Source organism: Octodon degus, unplaced genomic scaffold (genome assembly GCF_000260255.1).
Source record: "Octodon degus isolate 3935 unplaced genomic scaffold, OctDeg1.0 scaffold00003, whole genome shotgun sequence".
NCBI classification, from domain to species: domain Eukaryota; kingdom Metazoa; phylum Chordata; class Mammalia; order Rodentia; family Octodontidae; genus Octodon; species Octodon degus.
In genome coordinates this window covers 751,792-757,791 of record NW_004524579.1, presented here as the reverse complement: position 1 = coordinate 757,791, position 6,000 = coordinate 751,792, and positions in this window count along the sequence as shown.

The following is a 6,000-nucleotide window of genomic DNA, read 5'->3' as shown; positions in this document are numbered from 1 at the left end:
TGTGTGTGTGTGTGTGTGTGTGTGTGTGTGTGTGTGTGTCTGTCTGTCTGTCTGTCTGTCTGTCTGTCTTTCTCTCTCTCACTTCATGGTCTTACCATGAGCTTTCTCCATATTGGCCAGTAATTTGGGTTTCCTCACAGCATGCTGACCTCAGGCCTATCTGACTACTTACATGGCAGCCAAATTCTTAAAGAATAAGTTTTCAAGTGAACAACTTGGAAACTGTATCACCTTGGTAGCCTACTCCTAAAATCTAGAGTAACACTATGGGTTGAAAATATATATAATTTTTAACAAATGCTTACCCAGTTCTAAGGAAAGCAAATATAGACCCTTCTTTTGCATGGCAGTAGAAGAACAGGTATTATAAGAGATGTTGCTGCAAGCATTTTTTGGAAAACACATTGCCACACTAGGCCACTTTGGAACTCCCTTTAGCTCCTACAGTGTGACCTTTGCCTCTTCATGGCCACCCTGCCCTCCAGGAAGCCTGAACTGCAACAACCTGACAGCTATTTAGGTTTCTCCTGCTGAGAGCTGCATGATAATATCTCCTCTGTCCATTTTCCTACTCTTTCCTAGCTTTTTTAATTCATTTTTCAGAATCATAGCACATTATATATATATTTTTTTCTCAGTTTTAGAAGTTGTGAATATCTTCTCTCAAACACTACTTTGTCCACAATGCTCTTTACTTTATAGATATTTGAACATTTTGCCTTTTTATCTTATTTTTTTAAATTTTTATTTGTGTGTGTGTGTGAGCGCGCGTGTGTGCGCGTGTGCACACTTGCAGGGTCTCACTATATGGCTCCAACTCATAGTGATCCTCCTGTTTTTAGCCTCCCAAGCACCGGGATTACAGGTGAGAACTTTTTTATTTTAAAGAGAATAGGAAAATAATAGATAAGACATTAGCAATGATATAAAAGTTTTTAAAATAACAAGATGGTAGGTGTTCAAAAGATTGTCTTCAGTGTAGTTGCTCAGGTTACCAGATAGAAGCATGTAAAATTGGTCAAAGTAAAAGTTTTAAACATTAATTGCTACCTTAAGAAAACAATAGAAATTAGTAGTACAATTATTTTAACTGTTCTTTGTATATATACATAAATGATTTTTTCCCTTCTTTTTCTCTCTTTTTTTCTCTTTTTGCTCACCCTAGTTGTTTATTCCCTTTGCTCAGTTTTTGTTCCTTTTTAATATATCTATTGTACCTTTCAGATTTTATTTATTCTTTCACATTCTTACATTAGGGAGACAATACAATAAATGTTGATTTATTTCATTTATGTGTATAGCCTCTAGTTGTATCTATTTACATAACAGCCTCAAGCTCATCTTTCTTTATCACTGAGTAATGTTTCACTTATTAAAAAAAAACCCACATCTTTGTTTTATCTATTCATCAGTTCATGGGCATTTGGGTTGTTTCCAAGATTTAACTATGACATATTACACTGCTATAAACATGGGTGCACATACATCGCTGTGGTGTGATATTTTCAGTTCTTCTAGAAAAATTCCCAGAAGGGGAATACCTGGGTTAAATGGGATTTCTACTTCTAGTTTTTTGAGGGGTCTCCCCACTGATTTCCACAGAGGCTGTACCAGTCTACAATCCCACCAACAGTGGAGAAGCACTCCTTTACCCTGTATCTTCTCCAACATTTGTTATTAATTTCTTTATAATAGCCATTCTTTCTGAAGTTAGATGGAATCTCAGTGTTGTTTTAATTTGCCTTTCTTAAATGACCAGTGCTGCTGAGCATTTTTACATGTATTTATTTGCTATTTGTATTTCTTCCACTGTGAAGTCTGTATTCATCTCAGATGCCCACTTTTGGATTTGGTCTTTGAATTTTGGGGGTCTGATAATTTTTGGTTCCTTATATTTTATAGACAGAAGTTTTCTTCCCAATTTGTGTGTTTTCTTCTCACTCTGTGATTTCTTTTGATATGCAAAACTTTTCAATGAGATCCCAGTTGTTGATTCTTTGAAGTATTTCATGTGCAGTTGGTTTTTGTTCATGAGCCCTCTGCCTACCCGTATGTCTTCAAGATTTCTGCCTACTTTCTCTTTCTCAGTGGATTTAGTGTTTCTGTTTTAATGGTTATATCTTTAATCCATTTTTACTTTAATTTAGTGCATTGTGACAAACCTGGATCTAGTTTCTGGCATGTGAAAAGCCAGTTTTTCCAGCACCATTTAATAAAGAGTCTATCTTTCTGAATGTGTTTTCCTCCTTTGTCAAAGATAAGGTGGCTGAGTTTGTTGGTAGTTGCGTCTGCATCTTCTAATCTATTCCATTGATCCTCAGGTCCATGTTTTTGACAGTATCATGCTGATTTTATCACAGTAGCTTTGTATCATAATTTCAAGTTAGGGATTATGATGCCTCCTCCTGCCTTGCGTTCATTTGGCAAGATTGCTTTTGCCATTCTATGTCTTTTCTGGTTTCAAATGATTTTTAGGAATATTTTCTTTAGTTCTGTGAGGTGTGATGATGGTATTTTGATTGGATTGCATTAAATATGTGCAACAATTTTGGGGTTTTTATACATATTGTTATATAATTCCTATCCAAGAGGAAGGAAAGTTTTTCTACTGTCTGAAATCCTCTTTGTTATCTTTTATCAGAGTATTGTAATTTTCATTGTGTAGATCTTTTACTTCCTTTGTTAGAATAATTCCTATTTCATTTTTTATGCTATTCTAAAGGGTGTTGTTTCTCTAATTTCTTTGTTAGTGAGGTCTTTTTTTTGTCTGTGTAGGGGAATGCTATTGATTTTGGGGTGTTGACTATGTATCCTGTTATGTTACTGAATTTGTTTATTAATTCTAGGATTCTCTTGGTGGAGTTTTTTGGGTCTTCCATGTAGAGTATCACGTCATCTGCAAATAATAATAGTTTGCATTCTATCTTTCCAGTTCTTATTCTTTCTGTTTCTCTCACCTGTCAAATGGTTCTGGCTAATGTTTCCAGAACTATATTGAATAAGAGTTGTGATAGTGGACCTCCTTGTCTTCTACCTGATTTTAGAGTTAAAAATTTCAGTTTTGTTCATATAGAATAATGTAGGCTGTTGGTTTTTCATAGATGGCCTTTATCAGGTTGTGGTAAAGGCCATCTATTCCAATTTTCTGAAGGTTTTGTTTTTATCATGAATGAATGTTGTACTTTGCAAAAAGCTTCTTCTGCATCTATTGAGATGATCATGTGGTTTTAGTTTTTAACTCTGCTGATATGGCATATTATACTTGCAGATTTGCACATGTTGAGTCATCCCTGCATCCCTGGGATGAATTCCACCTGATCACAATGTATAATCTTACAGATAATGTGCTGCATTCTATTTACTAGTCTTTTATTGAATGTTTTTGCATCTGTGTTCATTAGGGAGTTTGGCCTACAGTGCTCTTTTGGTTGGGTCTTTTCTGGCTTTGCTATCAGTGTAATACTTGCCTCCAGAAATGAGTTAGGGAGAATTTCTTCCTTTTCAATTTCATTGAAGAGTTTGTGGAATATTGGGATTAAATCTTCTCTAAATTTCTTGTAGAATTCAGCTGTAAATCCATCAAGACCTGAGATTTTCTTTCTTGGTTAGTCTTTTGTTATATTTTCAATTCCATTAATTGATATTGGGTTATTTAGAATTTTTATATTTTCTTGATTCAGTTTTTATAATTTGTATGTATCTAGGAATCTTCCCATTTCTTCTGTGTTTTCTATCTTATGAGACAAAAGACTTTGATGTAGGTATTTATGAACTCCTGAATTTCCATGGGATCTGTAGTAATTTCACCCTTTTTATTCCTTTTGCTTGAATTTGAGTTTTTTGTTTCCTTTTTCCATGAGGCTGGCTAGGGGTTTATCAATTTTATTTAATTTTTCAAATAACCAACTCTTTGATTCATTAATTCTTTGCACTGTACTGTTTATCCCAATTTCATCAATTTTTTGCTTTGATATTTATAATTTCCTGCCTCCTCTGGGCTTTGGCTTGACTTGCTCTTCTTTTTCTAGAAGGTTGAGGTGCAACAATAGGATATTTATTTGTTCTCATTCTATTTTCCTAATGTGAGATTTCACTCCTATAAGTTTTACTCTGAGAACTGATTTCATTGCATTCTACACATTACAGTAAGTTGTATTAAAAGTTTTGTTGCATTGCAGATATTGTTTAATTTCTTCTTTAATTTCATCTATGACCCATTGGTTGCCCAGGAGGCTGTTGTTTAATTGTCACATGTTTATGGTTTTTTTTCTTTTTGCAGTTCCTTCTGTTGTTAATTTCTAATTTTACTGCCCTGCAGTCAGATAATATACATGGGATAATTTCAAGTCCTTTGTATTCACTTACAAATGTTCTGTGGACTGGAGTATAATCTATTTAAGAGAATATCCCATGTGTAGCTGAGAACAAGGTGTATTCAGATGTTGTTTTGTGGAACACTCTATGAAAGTCTATTAAGTCCATTTGTTCAAAGGTTTGGTTCCATTCTGCCACCTCTTTGATATTTTTTTTTTGTCTAGTTGACCTATCTTTTTGTGACAATGGCATATTAAAACACTCATTAAGATAGTGTTATTAGTTATTTGATTTTTCATGTCCTTTAAAATTTGTCTTATACAGTGGGTGCTCCCATATTTGGTGCATACATATTTATGATTGTTATCTTTTCCTCTTCAAGTTTTCCACTAACAAGTATGTAGTAACCTTCTTTATCTCATTTGATCATCTTGGTTTGAAGTTCACATTGTCTGCAGAAAGAATAGCTACCCCAACTCTTTCTGAGTTCCTTGTACGTGAAGCATTGTTTTCCATCCTTTAACTTTCAGCCTATGAATTTCCCTTTTGAGTTGACTGTGTTTCCTATATATAGCACATCATTGGATTTTGTTTCTTGATCCACTCTGCCAGTCTATTTCTTTTAATTGGTGAATTTGGACCATTTACACTGGTGATTGTAACTGTTATGTATTGGCTTATCTTTGTTGTCATGTTATTGTCTTAAGGTTGGTTCCCCATTTTTCCCCTGTGATTTTCACTCGCCATGTTTGGTGGTTTCTTTCTGTTGTTCTTGGCATTGTCATCATTTTTATCTCTTTGTAGAATACCTTTCAGTGCTCTTTGTAGGGTTATTTTGGTAGTCATGAGTTTCTTAATTATTCCTTGCCATGGAAGTGTTTTAGTTCCCCATTAATTTTGAAAGATATTTTATTCAGGGTACATTAATTTGGGTTTGGAGTTGTTTTCTTTTAGAACTTCATGTCAAGCTCTTCTTGACCTAATGATTTATTTTGAGAGCTCAGCTATAATTTTGATGGGCATTCTTTATATAAGATCTGTTTCTTGTTTCTAATAGCTTCTAATATGTCATTTTTGGGCTGAATTTCTGGGACCTTGATTATTGTGTGTCTGGATGTAGTTTTATTTTGGTTGATGCTAATTGTAGTACTATATGACTCACTTATCTTTATGTCAGATTCTTTCTCCATACTTGGAAGTTTTCTGCTATTCTGAAAATGGTATGTTCGTGTCATTAATTTTGACCTCTGCTTTTTCAATGACCCCATCAGCCTTATGTTGTTCATCTTTGTATCATGATGGAACTATTCAATTATTATATCCTGGTTCCTTGTTATTTTTAAGAGATCTTTCCTTTCTTGGTCACTAGCTGCAATGATGTCTTCAAGGTCTGAAAGCCTATCTTCAGTTTCACTCAAATAGTTTTTCCAGATTTTAATGGAATTTTTAATTTCCTGAATATCTGCTTGAATCTGTTTCATGCATTCTATTTCTTTCTATAATGTTAATTCAAGGTTTCCATCATTTTTCTATGATCCTCTATATTTTTATTAATGTCTTCTTTAGATATACTCAACAATTCTTTCATTATGTTTTTTCAATTTAATACAGGTGTACAGGGTCTCACTACAAAGATTGGACTTTAGAGATTTTCCTGTTTTCAGCCTCCTAAGAGCTAGTATTACA